Genomic DNA, 20,741 nt, shown 5'->3' on the forward strand with positions numbered 1-20,741 from the left:
TATGTTTCAGAAACATTTTGACACTGTAAGTATTTAAACCTGGGGAACATTCCTAGCACTCAGATTTGATCCAACACAATTGAACATAAGACTTGGGGATAGACTCCTATTTCCACAGACCTTCATGTTCAAAAGAGAAAAAAATGTGAGAACCTTAAGCAAATTAAAGATTTCAGAATTATAAAGATGCTTATAAAACTTTTTCTTACCAGCTATTTCCATTTAGAGCTCCACCTAAGCAGAATTAGAAAGGAACTCTTTTTCCTCAGATGCTAGGACTTCCTTCTAAATTCAGTCATTTCAATAAGCTTTTGTGATCCCCATTTCCAAGGATTTCAATTCAGCAAACCAAGAAAGAGGAGAGAAAATTGGCAAGTGTTATCATGCAAGTTTCCTTATTTTTTCTGTATCCATCTTAGCTTATTGGAACCTCTTAATTGATGAATGAAAACTTTATCAAGCCTGACAGGAGTCGTTATGTCTCTGATTTTCCTTGAAATGTATCTGTCATGCAGCTCAAAACTGAATAGCCAGTTTGGGGCTTAACCAGAGACATGGCACTGACTTAAGACACTCTGAAGGGAATGAATGATTAATGCAGTTTATAGACAAGATAACGCTTCTTCTGTCTCATGTGCTTTTTGTATGTAATCTCCAGTGGCTCAAGTTCAGATGGATCTAATGAAAAAGGACTAGATGTTTTCCACCTTCCCTTCAGAGCATGCTGTATGATTTATCCACTGACAAAATGTGCTAATGAAATGTCACCTTGGACAGCTTGCTAAAGAATTGATGGGCTGAAAGTTTTGTACTTTATTTAACTTTTGCAGGAAAAATGAATAAGTCCTCCAAACTCTGTATGATATAGAGATACATTATGGTTTTCTAACTCAGGAAGTAGCTATTCCACTATTGGAATAGAGGATAGAGAAAGATGCTAGATGGGGTAAAGTTCATAAATAAACAAATTGAGCATGTGTGGCTTTATTATGTCCCCATGCTAAATTATTGTCAAGTTAGATAATTTTATGAAGGTGTGTCCTTCCATATACTTTATGCAGTTGTTCGCAATCTATTAGTCTATTGATGAGAAATAAAACCATCAGCCTTTGTAGCCAATTAAGCTATTTATTTGATCTTTGTCTCTTCATTACTAGAATCACAATGGTTAAATGTATTCTGATAATAGTTTTAAGCCTTTTAATTCTATTTGCTCATAAAAACTTCATAATCTCTGAGCACTGGCCACTGAAAGTCATCAAAGAGGATTGAAAACAGAGGACAAAAAATCAGGATATGGAAGGAAATAAAACTGAACACTATCAGAGAGTTCATTGATAGGGGTGAAAGGGTGAGGCACAAAGTGGACTAGCACTAATAAAAATTTTTAAAAAACAAGTGAAAAATATGCAAAAAATATTGGGATGCAGATAACTGAGTTATAATATATATATACATCTACCCTGACCAAAATATATAAAAATAACTATACAATGTATCAATATATGCATCTATATACACACACAAGCTTAAAGAGAGTGTCTATAAGTTAATACATCATTTTTTATAGAATGGTGCATGGGAAAGAGAAGAAGTGCGCATTCTTATTCCATAGTCCAAGGAGAAAATCTGGTAGACTCCACTGGGGTAGGAACATTATCTGCAATCTGGTATTCAATTCCTATAGCTGTTAAAATGACAATGATAATATTATTAGGGTAATGCTAGGTGATGAAACAATCAAGTCCTCCAATTTCACAGGCTTTAGTAGAATAAAAAATTGATTTCCTACCCAATATCAAGTTCAAGACACTGGGGTGCCATCTATAATCTACTAAGATCAAGATATCAAGATTCTTCCCAACTTTGGACTTTGCTCTTTTTAATACATAGCTTCCAAGGTTTTTCACTTAGCTCCCTCAAATAAGACTAAGGACGAGGGGAATGAAAGTCAGCGTAGCAGGTTCATATGAGCCTGACCTAACAAAGATCCACATTCCCTTTGTTCAATAATAGGCTACATGACTAATCCTAACTTCAAGAAGTCTGGAAAATGTGAACTAGGTAAATGTCTAGGGGAAAAAAGGAGAAACAAGATAGATAATCTGGTAGCAGTTCTTTTCATTGTTGTTGAAAACATCAGTAGTATAATGGATGTAATAGACCAATATCTCATAAGCATTTCTTTCTTAGTTTACCCATTCTTCTAATGTTAAATGTCTCATATGGATGAAAATTTGTTATGACTATTAATATTTGGTTCTAATTAGCACTTTTATTAAATTTGGGTGTGGGGACACAACAAAAGGATAATTTCATTAAGTGAAATTAAAAACAGAGTAATACCTTTAGATTTAAAAATACTTTTGATAAGAGAAGAGCTATAGTTCTGAACTCACTGACTTTTACCATCCTTTCAAAACTAAAAAATATATTTCTCTTCAACTTGTTAATGATATGGCATTTTTAATTCTCTCTTAATACATATTCTATGTGTGGCATTTCCGTAAGATCTTAGTTTTCCATACGTACACACTTAAATGGAAACCATGACATAAAAACCACTCAAAGCTGTATTAAATATTTGCATGTGTGTTCTTTTTAAATCCAAACGATAATCTGTTTTAAATGTATTCATGTCATATTGTAATTGCCAAGTTACCAAATTGGTGATTTAGAAATTCAAAGACTAAGATAAATTTTTGTTAATATTTTCCTTTTGTGTACTCTATATTTTTAACTTCTGAAAATTATGTCTTCATTATCTAAAAAAATAGGGCCATTATGTGATTAATGCAACATTACTCCTGTCACCTTTCTTTGTAATAGAAATGTGATTAGTGTGCAGATATTAATTTAATTACTCATGTGTATTTAGATAAATTTTTGTTGTTTTGTACATTTAAAAAATTATTGTTATCCTTGATCAAATATGAATGCAAATGAAGATTATTGAAAAAAGAACAGAATCTGGAGTTGTGAGCAAGACAAGTTTGAATGTTGTTTCACCACATTCAATTTTGTGCATTTGAGTTTTTCTTAATCTCTGAGTCTCAATTAATTCATCCAGAAACTAGGAAATGTAATGAACTCTACAAGGTATAAGGTGGTTATGCAATTTATAATTTATAGGAGATTACACACTTTAGTGGGCTTAGAATGTTTCCTGGCACACAGTTGATTCTCATAAATATCTTTGGAATATACCAAAATTAAATTCCATATCTGAAATTTGTGAATGTAATTGTGATAGTAATTTGTGAATATTATAGGACTGAGTAAATGCATATGTATGATACCAGTTATATAGAGAATCTAAAAAATTCAGAATCTAAAAAATTCAGACTCATAGAAACGTAAAGTAAAATGGTAGTTAACTAGGGCTCAAGGTTTGGGGAATTGGGAAGATTTTAGTCAAAGGGTACCAACTTGCAGTTAGAAGATGAATAAGTCCTAGAAATCTAATGCACAACATTGTGATTATAGTTATCAGTAATGTATTATATATTTAAAAAATGCTAGGAGACTAGATTTTAAAGATTCTTACCATAAAAAAAGGATTGATAATTATGTGATATATTTGAGGCATTAGATAACATTACCATGGTCATCATATTTCAGTATATAAACATATAGAATCAATAGGTTATGTTCCTTACAGTTATACAATGTTATATGTAAATTATATCTCAATTATTTAAAAGTAACTGAAAGGAAGAGAATGAAAAGTTCTCTATGACTGTTTGAAACTAAAAAAATGTAATCCCCTCAAAATTAATAAAACTGACTTTAAAGAAAAATAGTTTCTGGGTGCAACATTCTGATACTGAGCACTTCTCTACCATTTTCCTCAAGATTATTGCTTTACTATCAAACTTCAGTTGTTAAATTATGAGCCACTTAGAGATGAAGTTATATGACCAAGATATATTCCTTTTTTTAAGATTTAATTTATTTATCTTTAGAGGTGAAGGGAAGGCGAGGGGGAGAGAAATATCAATGAATGATTGCCTCTCGTGTGTCCCTTGCTGGGAACTGGCCTGCAACCCAGGCATGTGCCCTGACTGGGAATCGAACTGTGATCCTTTGGTTCACAGGCCCACTCTCAATCCACTGAGCTACACCGGCCAGGTGACCAAGATATATTTCTTACTACTAATAAATATGTCCCAGAACAACTGTGTCTGGTGCTTTATCTAATTATCTCATTTAAATTTATAATTATTTTATGAGAAAGGTTATCCATTTAAGATAACCTGTTAATATATAGTGGGGAATTCTAAAAAGCTCAGAAAGCCAGAGTGGAACATGAGAGATCTGTGGACTTCAAAATGGTAAACACTTATCAGGTTTAAGGGATTTTAGGGACTCCTATCTAGACTTTCTGTGAACAGTACATGGTTAGGAAAAAAGCAGAAGTACTAATAAGATGCTAAGGGCAGAATAAAACAAACATTTGCTGTGAAACCTCTTCGGCCCTGGTCATGGGAAAATTGAACTTATCAGCTAGAGAGTGGTATAAAATACTAAAACAATAACTCTAAAAAATGACTGAGTATGGGAGGTTGCTGGGAAGGAGGGTGTGGAGGTGGCTGGTATTTTCCTAAATTATCCAAATAAACCTACTTGGTTTTGGTTCTGGAGTATTGGTAAAGAAAGTTGATGATATCAATACTATATTTACCTGTTATTTAGGTCAGGTTCTCTGGGAAACCAACTTTTACAAAGCGATCTGTTTATGACAAATGTACTGGCTAGTGATCACAGCGACACAACCTCAGGGAGTGAACAAAATAAATTAAGTGAAGAAAGGCGGGGGGACACTGAAGAGAGTAAAAGTGGTCAACTGTGGTGAAGCAAAGACTCCAGGCTTTTGGCAATGAACACACAATGAAATAAACAGATAATATTTTTTAAATTGTACTCATAACATTTATATGTTATTAGAAAATACATTTAATTAAATTGATTAATATAAAATTACAAAAAAAAAGCAAAGGGGTAACTTGAACTGTGATGCAGTTCAACAAAGACCTCAGTCAATCAGAGTTGGAATGGCTCCCAAACTGAAGCAAAAGGACTGGGTCTTTGTCCCCGTGAACAGTCACCGATTGCATCTGGCCCCAGAAAGGGGCATAACCTTGGAGGTGACAGTGCAGCACAACATTGTCAAGAGAGGATACATTTCCTACTTCAAGAATGGCAAAAATACTATCCTTAATCTAAAAGAAAATTTTAGATGTTTATCACAAATAACTATTCAAAAAAGGAGAATTTTTAAGTTTACATAAAGGGCCTAGGAAAATGGTAGAAAATAACTAACATTAACATTCATTGAGAACAAAGGTGAAATACATCAAAATAATGGAAATAAAATAGATCAACTTGCCAAATATTTGTAATAATTTTTGAATTTGTGAGTTGTTGAATTTCTTACGATGATATGCAGATTTGTAGACATGTAGTTGGTGTCCTTATCCTTAGTGTTTAGTGGTTAAATTAAATATTCAATTATGTGCATGTTATGTTTAACTATATAATACCCCAAGTTTGGGATATTAATAAATTATTATGTCCTCTAAACTCTTTTCAATTTCAACATAAAAGCATTCACTCAAATCCTTTTGAATAGAAAATTTCCAAGAGAACAAAGAGCCTGCTATGCTGTAGTCATAGAAAAGAAACCCACTGATCTGGAAAAGGGGGATTCAAAGACTTGAAATGATCACAGAGAGAAAGAAATAGCAACCAGGTTATGAGGACTTGGTCATCCAAAGAAAAATTCTTGGATTTTATTCAATGGGCTAAACTTGCTGCTTAGACTGGCTTGTAAGAGCTGATGGCTGAGTTTTCAGGAATATGGTGAGCCTGTTTTTCAACAATCATTATTAAAAGTTAAATTACAACTAAATGAATTATATGAGAAACAAAAGGAATCATTACTCAAAGCTCACCACTTACCAAATTACTTTGTTATGGTTTCCTATTATCACAATAGATATTTAATATCTATTATCTAATTATATAATAGGGTGCTCCTGCACACACCTTTCTGACTTCCCTTCTAATAATATGGCCTTGGTGTCTTGAAGTGGGTGGGACTTTTGAAACAAAAGAAATTTGTAAGGTAATCACTACAAAACAGAGATGTTTATCCCCAGAGAGCCATTTATTTAACATCTATCAACAATTAGTAACATCCTAACTGAAATAAGAAAATAAATATTTTTAAAAGATTTTATTCATTTATCTTTAGATGGGAAAAGAAGGAGGGAGGGAGAGAAATACCAATGTATGGTTGCCTCTCATGTGTCCCCTCCTTGGAACTGGCCTGCAACCCAGGCATGTGCCCTGACTGGGAATCAAACTGGGGCTGTTTGGTTTTTAGGCCCACACTCAATCCACTGAGCTACATCAGCCAGGGCAGACAATAAATATTTTTAAATATTCTATTTGAAAGAGGAAATAATTAGTTTTAGCAAGAAAGTAGTATGATTAAATTCATGTTTTGTTTGCATAGGTTTTTTATTTCATTTCCAAGATAAGTCTTCTTGCTTTGGGGAGAATAGACTTGAGTGAAGCAAGGGAGAAAATAAGGATGTTAGTGTTATTTTATTATAGGCAGACAAGAGTCTATGCTGGTCTCAGTGGGGCAAAAGAGAATGAATCAGAAATAAAACAGATATTGTTGCCGTACTTGAGGAACTTGGAAGAATCAAGGATGATTGTAATATTCTGGCTCAAACAATGACTACCTGATTACACAATTTACTATGACCATAAAAACTGGAGGAAGAAGGAATAAGACAGAGCTGATGATAGGAGTGGCGGGGAGCAATGGTGTCATTCTGAACATGTTAAAATTGAGATGTGTCTTAAACATCCCACTTACACATCCAGAGTGGTGCTCACAGAGAACTGTTGTGCCTGGTAGTTAAGGGAGTTGAAAGCGTTTTGAGCCATGGGACTGCATGTGATCACCAAGGACAGAGAGTGACAAAAGAATAAAAATTCAAGACCAATATCTTAGGAATTCCAACATACCACATTTCTACTTTTCATCTGATATTAGTAGAATTTTCTAAATTCCTACCATTTTATTCTCTGTGGACAAAATAGAACAATCTCTAAATGTTATGGTCCTTGTTTTACTTTGATGAGGTTTAGCCATATCCAGGCTTATCCACATCCTTTAAATTCTAGGGTTTTTTTAAAATTCCTTGGTATTAGAGGAAATTTTTTCCTAGTGAGGGGCACATTGCTGCAAAGAGAAATAATTCAATAATTCAAAGACAAAATTCAATAACAAACTATATCTAAACAACAAGAGAAAAACAACAAACCACCTTGATGACAACTGTGGTGATTATTCTTTTAAGTGTCTTCTTTGTAGAACAATCCACTCTACGTTTCCATAATCATCGTCATCTATAATTGACTCCCTTGATTCCTATTGTTCTCTTAACAAGTCTCTTGCCCTGTGCCAATTCCTTAGAATATATGCAAACGACCATCAAGCAGTAGGCAGATTTTCCTTGCATAAGACTTGACCATCCCTGTCAGAAGCCAGTAATAGACAACAGAGACTGCAAACAACTTTGAAAAGATATTGTGAAATATATATTTTGGTATTCTTACATTTGTAAATTTTAAGGAATCCCTTTTTAATTTTATGGCTATCATGGATACAAATGTCAAGGTGCTAATTTTTAAAACAGATCCAACATATACTACCTATACCCAGCTCACTGTGGATGCTCAAGTCACGCAAGAAGGAACATCACCTCATAAAATTTCATATTTGAAACAAATAAAGATATTATCATTTACAATAGTGAACATCTAGAAAGATCTATTTATCCTACACATAAATAACCTATTTGGTTTTTTAATATATTTTATTTTTAATTTTTAAAATATATTTTATTGATTACGCCATTACAGTTGTTCTATTTCCCCCCTTCATTCCCCTCCACCCTGCACACCCCCTCCACCCCTATCATTCCCCCCTTTAGTTTATGACCACGTGTCTCAAGTTCTTTAGATTCTATATTTCCCCTACTATTCTTGCCCTCCCCCCTATTTTCTACCTACCACCTATGCTACTTATTTTCTGTACCTTCCCCCCCCTTCTCCTTCTCCCACTCCCCTGTTGCTAACCCTCCATGTGATCTTCATTTCTATGGTTCTGCTCCTGATCTAGCTGTCCTCTAAGTTTGCTTTTGTTTTAGGTGTGGTTATTAATAACTGTGAATTTGCTGTCCTTTCACTGTTCATATTTTTTGTCTTCTTTTTCTTAGGTAAGTCCCTTTAACATTTCATATAATAAGGGCTTGGTGATGATGAACTCCTTGAATTTGATCTTATCTGAGAAGCACTTTATCTGCCCTTCCATTCTAAATGAAAGCTTTGCTGGATAGATCACTTTTGGTTGTAGGTCTCTGGATTTCATGACTTGGAATACTTCTTTCCAGCCCCTTCTTGCCTGTAAGGTCTCTTTTGAGAAATCTGCTGACAGTCTGATGGCAACTCCTTTGTAGGTGACTGTCCCTTTATCTCTTGCTGCTTCGAGGATTCTCTCCTTCATTTTAATCTTGGCTAATATAATTATGATGTGCCTTGGTGTGTTCCTTCTTGGTTTTGAATGATAAGTTCTTTCTAATATTCTAAGTGTGTAAAATAAAGCACTTAAAAACAAATTAGTTTGACCTTAACTAAGTTTTGCAAACCATATATACCTAAATGGTATGTGTCTTTAACTTTGGGGATGTTCATATATAAAAAGCAGGTAGCCCAACTTATTAATATGTCATTGAAAATCACCACTTAAATCTTCAAAATAATAATATTGGTGAAACATAACAATACAATAGATAAAAGACAAAGACTCAAAACTTCAAATGTCAGGTCTTGAGTTTTCAAAGGAGACATAAAAATAAATGTCAGTGGGAGGGCTAAAGAAAGTTGATTTTGTCTACTTAAGAAACTAAAAGTGTTGTTTTAAGTCTGAGTTCCCCATCACTAAAAATAGGCAAATAGAGCCCTAGCAAGCATCTGCCAGAGAAATTTTGAAGGACATATCTCCACTGATTGGAAAGAGTATGATCTTTTATCTTTATTAGTGTATGATTTAGGAAAAACTTGGCCAGTTTATTTATGTATATCCTTTAATATTTTTCCCAGAAAGCAAAGAGTGGTGAAAAACTTTATTTTAAAAAATCTATTTTACTTAATGTAAATAAACCATAATTTTTGATCTGAGCTTTCTGGAGGCAAACATAAAAAAAGCATAATACAAACTCTAACATGAATCATAAGTTCCATAAGACCATGTACTCATCTACTAGAGAAATATAAATAAATAAATAATTTAAATATATAAATATGTATTTTGTATTCACTAAATTGAAATAGTATTTCCCAAGGCTTTTATACCAGAATCAGAAGTTTAAAAACAATGTTTTCAAAGATAATTCTCCCAAGAGGATTCAGATGGCCAGAAGACATGAAAAGATGCTCAATGTGACTAATAATCAGAGAAATGCAAATTAGAATAATGAGGTATTATATTATACTTGTCAGAATGGCTAGTATGAATAAATCAAGAAACAAGTGCTGACAAGGATGTGGACTAAGTGCAACCCTTGTGCACTCTTGGTGGGAATACAGGTTCGTGCAACCACTATGAAAAATAGTATGGATTTCCTCATAAAATTAAAAATGGAACTGCCTTATGATCCAGTAATTCCACTTCTGGGTGTATATCTAAAAAACCCCAGAACTAATTTTAAAGAATACATGCACCCCTATGTTCACTGCAGCATTATTTACAATGGTCAAGATATAGAAGCAACCCATATGCCCATCAATAGGGTGACAGAGTAAACAAAACAGTGGCACATTTACACAGTGGAATACCACTTGACTGTAAAAAAAAATAATGAAATCTTATCACCCACAAAAACATGGAGGGTATTGTGCAAGTGAAATAATTCAGTCAAAAAGAGAGAAATACCGTACGATGTTACTTAAACATGGAATCTAAAGAATGAAAACAAACAAACAAACAAAAACCAATCAAACTCATAGACACAGAGAACACAGTAACGTTTGCTAGAGGCGTGGGTGGTTATGGTTGGGTACAAAGGATAAAGGGATTATGAAGTACAATTTGGTAGTTACAGAATAGTCATGGGTGATACATTGTAATAACTAGATAGTGCCAGGTGGGTAGTGGAAATATCAGTGGGAACATTCTGTAAAGTATATGATTGTCTAACCACTGTGCTGAAACTAATATAAACTAATATGGAATATAAACTATAATTGAAAAATTAAAAAAAGCAATGTATTTAAAATGTCTTTATAGTAAATATCAAAGCAAATTTCAAGAATTGCTCTTAAAGCAATATGAAGCCTATGGAAGGACAGCACTAAGGTATGGCCATAATTTATTAAAGAAAATGTATCGGGTCTTCAGATTTCCAGATTTTAACACATCTTTTAGACTAAATAAGGCCACAAAAACTTAACAGGATTCAGCCAAACTTTTAGTCTGTGTATTTTTATGTAAATATAAAATTTTTCTAGTTTGGAGATAATGAAAACTTTCTGTATAAGTTGTTTCATTCCCTCAATGTTTTTCTGCTCTTGCTTTATCTCCAACTTAGAAAATCAAACAGAACATTTTTCATTATATTTGTGCTTTTTCATATGTGCTCTGAGTCCTAGGATATGCAAAAGTGTGTGGCAAGATATTACTGCAAAGAGAATATAACAGTCTTTATAATGCTTGAAAAGTTTAAAAAGTAGACAGGAAGAGTCAATGCCAATCACATCACACTACAGCACTGCACAGAAGAAGCAGGGAGTTCTGCCGCCAGCTGCAACAGAGAATAAAGCACTAAACGTGAGTTAGTACAAGCTCTAGAATTCTATTTAATATTCACTAAGGGTATTCCAAAAATGTCAGGTCCTGCTCTTTAAACTTTTATTGTGCATCCGTGCATTTTCTGCCCTTTTAAAGCCCTGATTCACTAACTTTTTAAGCCAATGGTGAAAATATTTCTGGGTTCCACTGAGATATATTGGGAAAAATGTCATTTAATTCAATAATAATTAGTGAAGAATGTTGCACACTTAGAATCAAAAGAAAGTTCTGGGAACTTTTTCTAAAGGGGTAGACACAGAATCTGCACATAAAAATCTTTGAGAGAAAAATACTCTAAATGTTTTAATTTTGTCATTAAAAAAATTCTTATTAAAGAAATCATACTGCCTGACACTTAAGAACATACAAAAGCACTTGTGTTGATTAAACAACAACTCAATAAAAGACATTGTGGTAGCTAAGTGGATCAAGTGCTGGCCTGTGAACCAAAGGGTTGCTGGTTTGATTCCCAGTCAGGGCACATGCCTGGGTTGCAGGCCAGGTCCTCTGTAGGGGGTGCTTGAGAGGCAACCATGCATTTATGTTTCTCTCCCTCTCTTTCTCCCTCTTCTTCTCTCTAAAAATAAATAAATAAATCTTAAAAAAATACCAGAGACATAATGCTTTACTTAAGAAAATGATGCCTTCATGAAGAAATCAGACATGTATGCAAGGAATCAAAACTTGTAGTATGAAAGAAGCATAAATAGTGGCATGTGAGTACTGTAAAAAAACTGAATACTTTAACAGCCAATCTAAACATGGACTCTCTCTAATTAAATACCTAACTAATAACAAACAAACAAACAAACAAAAAACAGCAAAAGCACTTTCTCTTGATATCACCTTGACATTTTACCTTCTATCTGTGAATAAAATTTGGTCAAAATGACTCTACCTCCTTGAACTATATTAGCTTAGCCCCTTAAAAAAACTCATTTTGATTGAATCACTGTTTAATGTTTTTTTAAGTTGTAGGTAGTAGATTGGCTTATTGTGAATTAAATTTCAATATAGTATCACCTTTGCTCTTGATGTCTCCTTTATCATAGACTCATAACTATAGAAGACAAGAATATCAGATTTCCTTGTATAATTTTTAAAATTATACTCTATTCTTAGTCTTTGATATTCAAAAGAAGATACCTTAATCTTCTTTTGCTCAAAACTTAGGACTCATTGTACTGTGTCTATGGTAATAATATTGTCAAGCTTTCAAATATAGTAAGTATGTGAAATATTGGGAAATTTTTATACATTTTGATACCTAGAATTTAAAAAATTCCTTTAAAATAACTAAATAAAATAATTGGCTATTTTTATTTTTTTATTTATTTTCTTTTAATCTTCACCCAAGTACATGTTTATTAGAGGCAAAGAGAGAGAAACATCTGTACAAACCCTGATCAGGTATCAAACCTACATCCTAGGTGTGTGCCCTTACTGGGAATCTAACCCACAACTTTTAGTTCTAGGGACAACACTCCAACCAACTGAACCATCTGTCAAGGGCTAACTGGCTACTTTTAATGTAAGAAATGTAATATCTTAAATAGTTTTCATTTTCCTTGCCTACCAGAAACTTAATGTTAATCATGTTAACCCTTCTGTTAGCCCATTTGCTTCTTCATGCTTCACTCTTTTTATATTAAGTACAGTTGTCTCCATTCCCTATCCCCCATTTCCCCCTCTCGACCCATCCTTATCTCCCCCTCTATTCTACCCCCCTTTGGCATTGCCCATGTGTCCTTTATACATGTGCTTTGATGACCCTCCCCCTTCCCCCCCCGTTATCCCCTCCCCCTCCCCTCTACTTACCACTAGTTTTTTCTTTACTTCAAAGACTCTGGTTTTATTTTGCTTGCTTGTTTGTTCTGTCAGCTAGGTTACACTTGTAGGTGGGATCATATGATATTTGTGTTTCACCATGGGGCTTATTTCACTTGGCATAATGCTCTCCAGATCCATCCATGCTGTCACAAAGAATAGGAGCTCCTTCTTTCTCCTGTGTAGTATTTCATTGTAACTGTACCATAATTTTTGGTTCCACTCATTTACAGATAAGCACCAAGTTTGCTTCCAATATTTGGCTATTATAAATTGTGCTGCTATGAACATTGGAGTGGATGAGTTCTTTTAGAACTGGCGTTTCATGATTCTTAGGATGTAATCCCAGCAATGGAATTGCCTGGTCAAAAGGCAGCTCCTGTTGAGATTCCACCACTTCTACTCAATATAATATTAGAAGTCTTAGACACAACAATCAGACAAGAAAAAGAAATAAAAGGCATCTTAATTGTAAATAATGAATCAGAACTGTCATTGTCTGCTGATGACATGATAATGTACATGGAAAATTTTACAGACTCCACCAAAAAACTACTTGACCTAATAAGTGCATTTGGCTAAACAGTGGGATACAAAATCAATATTCAGAAGTCAAAGGCATTCAGAAATCAGGAAAATATCTCTTTTGATATAGCAACTAGAAAAATAAAGTACATAAGAATAAACCAAGCTAAGGAGGTAAACAACTTGTACTCAGAAAACTACAGAACACTAAAGAAAAAAATTAAGGAAAACAAACAAAAGGAAGCATATACCATGTTCATAAATTGAAACAATTAGCATAATCAAAATGGCCATACTACTGAATGCAATTTCTAGATTCATTGCAATCCTTATTAAAATACCAATGACACATTTCACAGATACAGAATAAACACTTAAAATTTTATATGGAACCATATTTGACCCTGAATAGCCACAGCAATTTTCAGAAAGAAGAACAAAGTAGGATGCATAACAATACCTGATACCAAACTTTACTAAGAGGCCACAGTAATTAAATCAGCCTGGTTCTGTCATGAGAAAAGACATGTAGATCAATGGAACATAATAGAGAGCCCAGAAATAAACCTAAAACTCTGTGATTAATTAATATTTGACAAAGGGGGCAAAAGCATAAAATGGAGTAAAAATAGTCTCTTCAACAAAAGGTATTGGGGAGATCTGGAATAGTGCATGCAAAAAAATGAGACTCAACCATCAACATACACCATACACAAAAATAACCTCAAGGTGGATAAAAGACTTAAATATAATTCACGACATTATGAAAGTTCTGCAGGAAAACATAGGCAGAAAAATCTCATATATTCCACGCAGTAATATTTTCACCGATATGTCCCCTAGAGCAAGGGACATAAAAGAAAGAATAAGTAAATAGAAACTCATCAAAATAAAAAGCTTATGCACAGCTAAAGGAAAGCATCAGCAAATGAAAAGGGAACCAACATTATAGAAAAATATATTTGCCAGTGATACCTTGAACAAGGGTTTGATCTCCAAAATATATAAAGAACTCCCGTGACTGCGCTCCAGGAAGACAGTCAATCCAATTAAAAAATGGGCAAAGGACCGAACAGACACTTCTCCAAGGAGGAAATATAGAGGGTCCAGAGACATATGAAAGGACTCTCAGCATCACTAGCCAACAGAGAGATGCAAATTAAAACCATGATGAGATACCGCTTCACACCAATCAGAATGACCATCATAAACAAATCAACGATCGACAAGTGCTGAAGAGGTTGTGGAGAAGAACTAACCCTAGGGTACTGTTGATGGGAATGCACAGTGGTTCAACCACTGTGGAGAAAAGTATTTTTCACTCTTCTCATTTGCCCTTTTATATACTATGTATCACTGAACTCCTTATATAATTTTTTTCATTGTTAATGTAATGCACCTACTATTGCCCAATACTGCCTGCCTGTGTAGATAAAATGTAGTTTTTATAGAACCAAATATTTTTATCTTTTCCCCTGGAATAATCCTGTTGAATATTGTAGGAAAGGATGAGTATTGGCTTTAAATGTTTTTGAAAATTTACCTCTGAAACCATCTGATCCAGAACATTTCTTATTTTCTGGGAGTTTATGTTTACTACTTTGATATGATTAGTTGCAGTAAATATGTTCAAATTTCCTGATTCTTTTTGATACAGTTTTAGAAGACTCTGTGTTTCTGGGAATTTGTCAATTTCTTCCAGATTGTTCAATTTGTTGGTAAGTTGTTATTTTTAATGTTTTCTTATAATCCCCTGTGTTCAATATTTCTGTGGTGTCAGTTGTTACTTCTCTTTCTTTTCTGAATTTATTTATTTGGATCTTGTTAAAGGTTTATCAGTCTTTTTTTATCTTTTCTAAAAACCAGCTCTTGTTTCCATTAATCTTTTGTCTTTTTGAGACTTTTTTATTATGCTCTGATCTTTATTATTTCCTTTCTTCTAGTAACTTGGGGCTTTGCTGCTTGTCGCTTTTTTCCCCCCAGTTGCTTTATATGTAAAGTTAGATCATTTGAGATATTTCTTGTTTCTCAAGGCAGGTCCATATGCCATGAATTTTCTTCTTGGACCGCTTCCACCAGTCCCATAAATTTTGAGATGTGTTTTATTTTCTTTTGTCTCAAGGTATATTTTTATTTCTTCTTTAATCTCATTTTAACCCATTCATGGTTTAGTAATATGTTATTTAGCCTTGATACATTTGTATGTTTTTCAGTTATGTTTTCATACTTGATCTCTACTTTTATAACATTGTTGTTAAAAATGATGTTTGATATAATTTCAGTCTTCTTGAATTTATGGACACTTGTTTTGCGTCCTAACAAGTAGTCTTATCCTAGAGAATGTTCTATGTGCTCTTCAAAAAAAATGTACATTCTGCTACTTCGGGGCTAAATGAAATCCATGTGGTCAAGTGCCTTGTTTAGGGCCACTGTTTCCTTTCTGATTTTCTGTTTGCAAGAACTGTTCATTGATGTCAATGAGGTTTTAAAACTCCATGTCATGACCGTATTATTTTTGATCTCTCCCATTATATCCATCAAGCTTTACATTATATATTTAAGGGCTTGTTATGTTGGTTGCATAAATGTTTGCAAGGTTAATATCATTGTTAGATTGATACATTGATAATTATATAACATGCTTCTTTGCCCTTTATTATACCATTTCCTTAAAGATTATTTTGTATAAGTAATCCTACACCAGCTTTTATTTATGTTTTTCTTTTCATTTGTGTGAAACATATTTTTCATCTTTTTACTTTCAGTCCATGTATGTGTTTCCTTCTGAGTCTCTTGAATACGTTATATTTCTAGTTTTTTTATTCATCTGTATATTGTATTTTGACTGGACCACTTAATTTATATACATGTAAAGTTATTGATACATAAATGGTTATTGCTATGTTAGTTCTCATATTTATGCTTTTCTGTAGTTTTTCTTTTTAAAGAAGACCCTTTAACATTTTTTGTAGTACTGGTTTGGTGGTAAGAAACACCTCTAGCTTTTTCTTGTCTGGGAAGCTCTTTCTCCTTCCACTTTAAACAATAACCTGGTGGATAAAGTAGTCTTGACGGTAGGTTCTTTCTTTTCATCACTTTGAATATTTTACACCAATTCCTTTGACCTGAAATGTTTTTGATGAGAAATCAGCTGAACATCTTATGGGAGCTTTCTTATGAGAAACTGTCTCTTTATTTTTTTTAAAGATTTTATTTATTCGTTTTTGGAAAGAGGTGAAGAGAAGGAGAAAGAGAGGGAGAGGAACATCAATGTGTGGTTGCCTCTCATGTGCCCTGTACCAGCGACCTGTCCTGCAACCCAGGCATGTGCTCTGACTGGGACTTGAACTGGTGATCCCTTGGTTTGCAGCCCACACTCAATCCACTGAGCTTCACCAGCCAAAGCGGAAACTAATTGTCTTTGTCTTGCTGTTTTTCAGATTGTCTCTTTGTCTTTAACATTTGCCATTTTATTTATGATGTGTCTTTGTGTGAGCCTTTTTGGGATTCATATTCTTGGGATTCTCTGAACTTCTAGGACCTGTATGCCATACTTCATCACCAAGTTATGAAAGTTTTCAATCATTATTACTTTAAACAGTTTCTCCATTTCTTCCTCTTTTTCTTAACTTCCTGGTACCCTTATGATGCAGATGTTGTTACACTAGATGTTGTCCCAGAGGTCTCACAAACCATCCTCATCTTTTTAATGTTTTTTCTTTGTGATGCTCTGCCACTGGTTTCTGCCACTTTGTCTTCTAAATTGCTGTTTTGATCCTCTGCTTTATCTAATCTAATCTAACTTATAGACCATGGGTTCCCAAACCCTGGACCATGGACTACTATTGGTCCATGACCTGTTAGGAACTGGGCCACAGCAAAGCCTGACTGGCCTCTGCCTCCAGTCTCCCATCCCCCCACCCGCAATCCAAAGCAGGAGAGGGAAACTTACCTGAGCTCCACCTCCCATTTCCCACTCCACTCTGTCTTTCATGAAACTGGTCCATGGTGGCAAAAAGTTTAGGGACTGCTGTTATATACTATTCTTCATTTCAAATACTGTATTCTTAATTTATGACTACTTCTTTTTTATGATTCCTATGTCATTTTTATGTTTACTATCTCTTTATTCAAGTTATCACTGAGTTCATAAATTCTAAGTTCTTTGAGCATGCATAAACCATTTTTCCTACTTTGTATCTGGAAGGCTGTTTGCTTCTTTTTCATTTAGTATTTTTCTGGTAACTTCTCCTGTTATTTCATTTAGGGCACATTTATATGTCTTTTTGGTTTGGCTGCTTCTTTTTGTTTCTGTGTAGATCTTTTATATTTAGCCTAGGTAGTAGGTGTCCTTTGGGTCTCAGTAGTATAGTCTCCCTGATCACCTAAACTGGGTGCTCCAGGCATGTTCTTTGTGTGTGCGTGTTATGTGAGCCTTCCTATTGTAGTTGAGCCTTGATTACAGTTGGCTAGTCCATGGGTAAGGTTGACCCTCAGGCTGGATACTATGAGTACTGACTCCACCACAGTGCATGAACTGTGAAGCTGGGGCAGACCCAACAAAATTTAATTTGTCCGAACAGAGTATGTTTCTTGCCAAGATGTCTCATTGGCTGTGCCACTTGCAGAGCTAATTGGGGCTTGCTCTGAGGTGCTCTGAAGACTATCACAAAATGAACTGGTTTTGGTTTCCCTTGGCAGGGACTCTGGGGCAGGTAATTATCAGACATTACATGTGACTGGCCCTGGACTACATCTTTGGTGCTACAAATTCATCCACAGTTTGTGGCTTACTCTGCTGGGCTTGGGTGCATGTAGGAAGGACCAAGCTGCATGCCAAAACTATTTCTGGTACTAAGCACAGGGGTAGGCTAGGAAACTATAAGCTAAGACCTTTCTCTATTTGCCAGATGCTGTTCAGGCCCCAAAATTAAAAGAGCATCTGGTAATACATGAGTTATATGTAGTAGGTTCCAAGTGAGTCACCAGGTATAGGTAAGTGGTGTTCACATATTCAAACTCTGCACTGATGTTGGGCCTCAGACCACTAAGCAAAGGTCTCAGGATACACCAAGGCAAGATGCAACCTGCTTGGGGCCTGTGAACCATTGTGGTGGAACAGGGCCTAGGGAGTCATCGGGGTGAGACATTCAGTGTTCTTCAGGCTAAACAAAGATCAGGATGTGGTCATGTGAAGGGAGGGTTCTGCACAAGAAGGGTGGCATCACTGAGACATGCAAGGAATAAATGGCCTTCACCCTGGAGCCATAAAATTTAGTCTCTTCCTGTGAGTCTCTGTCACTTCCTGAGTCAGTCCCAGCTTCTTTAAAAACCTTACAAGAAGGTCTCACTGTATGCCCAGGCAGGCCACAGAGAACAGACTTCTTCACAGGGTGCAAGTTTGGCAACTCAAGGGTCACCAAGAGTTGGGAGGGTGGAGCTAGAACATTCCCCCAGCCTTAGGCCTTATGGAGGGTAATGTTTGACACAGGGAAGATGGCATCTATGCATAGTTAGGGAGACGGACTCAGCATAGGGAGCATGGCAGCTGTCACTCCATCCCTCTCCTTAAACCCAGTCTCTCCCCATATGACTCGAGGACAATCTGAGCTGTCTCTTCCCAACTTGATCCCAGGGTGAGGAATCCCAAACAATATTGTGTGTGCTGGCCCTTTAAGAGGGCAGGCAACTAGGTATCTAGCAGACTTCAGTCTTTCCAGGGCAGATAGAATCCCTGCTTATTTTAACAGCCATATGTTATATGAGCTCCTTTTGGGGGCTCTGACAAACCAGCCTAGGGAGCCATGGAATGAGGTTGAGATGCCTCATTGTTCAGGAGGAACCACTGCAGCTGACATATCCTTGTGTATTCTCAAACCACGTGATGCAGATGCCAGGCCACCCCTTTCTGTGTCTGCCTTTCTTTCCAGCCACACTGCGACTTCTGTAATCCTTGGTTATAAGTGCTCTGATTAGCTAGCCATCCTTTGTTTATTCTGGTAAATTGCTTTACAATTTGGCTGAAATTTCTATTTGGTCCTGGGAGGAGGTGAAGTAACTTCAATCTTATCCACCATTATCTGAGGTTCCCTACTATTTGTGTATTGCCTCTGTAGTGAGGTATCTATCCAGAGCTTATGCATATTTTTTAATTGTGTCACTTTGCTTGTTTTCTTATTGTGCAGGATTAATGGGTAAAGTGGTGGTGGAAAAGTGGAGACAGCTATTCGAACATCAATTTTAAAAAGTAAAAAAGAAGTTTTTAAAATATATATTTGGATACCAGTTTTTTTCAGATCTGTGTTTTGGAAACACTGTTATTGAGTCAGTGGTTTGTCCTAAAACTCAATTAGAAGACTGGCACGCACAAAAATGCCCTCTTCTTCCCTCTCTCCTGCCCCCGTGTCACCAAGATTTATCTCTCTTCCTCCAGGGAGAGCCTCCTGCGTCTCTACCTCAGAAACCCATGTTTCTGTTCTTTGCTCATAGGTTCCCATTTCTGGGCAGAGAAGATATATGTTTTACACTGTGGTCTCACCTGTCAGCCTCAGACCAAGTGAACTCCACTTGACCTGACTTTGAGAAAGATGAAGACTCCCTCCATCATCTCTACTGAGTAGAGCACCCCCCCATAGAAGCTAAAAGTGCTGGGTATGTGTGATAGGATCTGGAACAAAGCCAGGTCTGGAGTTACTTCTTAAGGACCATGAGGTGTGGTTTGAGTATTGTGGCCTGGTGCTCTGACTTTCTGGAAAGCTCCATGAGACCCCCTTATAAGGTCCGTTCTGCTCACATAAGTTCAAGTGAGTCTTGATGCTGCTACTGAGAATTTCATTTGGGAAAAGCATGTATACAGTAATCTCCGAAACTGGCTCATTCTCCTTAGAACTGATTTTCATACTGAGAGGAAGGGGGCTTTGTTATTGGAAAGAATGGAAGTAAGCCAGAATTTCAAGAACTTCATCCTTCAATGTCCTGGATGGCAGAGCCAAGCTTCTCAGCTCAGTTCAGTTGTTGAGCAGGCTGGGATTTATATGGGTGGGGGGCAGAGAGGAGGGAGCAAGACCTAGAAGAAGGCAAATATAAAATGGGCGGGATCTTTTTTACTTGGGTATGTCTCTCGGTTTTTTAACTCAAGTTACTATGATTCTTTTCCTTATATCAAATAGCTTTCTCACTTTTGACTCCTTCTTTGATTTCATTGTTAACCACTTCATTGTTTAGTAACATGTTATTTAGCTCTCATGTTTTTATGTGTTTCTCAGTTTTTTTCTTGTGATTGATCTCTAGTATCATACCATTATGATTAGAGAAGAAGCTTGATATGATTTTAATCATCTTAAATTTGGGGGGATTCAAGTTTTGGCCTAACTAGAAAATGTTTAGAAAATGTTCTGTGTGTACTTGAAAAGAATGTATATTCTGCTTCTCTGGGCTCTGAAATGCTCTGGAGATAACA

This window comes from Artibeus jamaicensis, unplaced genomic scaffold (genome assembly GCF_021234435.1).
Source record: "Artibeus jamaicensis isolate MK-2021 breed Jamaican fruit bat unplaced genomic scaffold, CSHL_Jam_final scaffold_1964, whole genome shotgun sequence".
Lineage (NCBI taxonomy): Eukaryota > Metazoa > Chordata > Mammalia > Chiroptera > Phyllostomidae > Artibeus > Artibeus jamaicensis.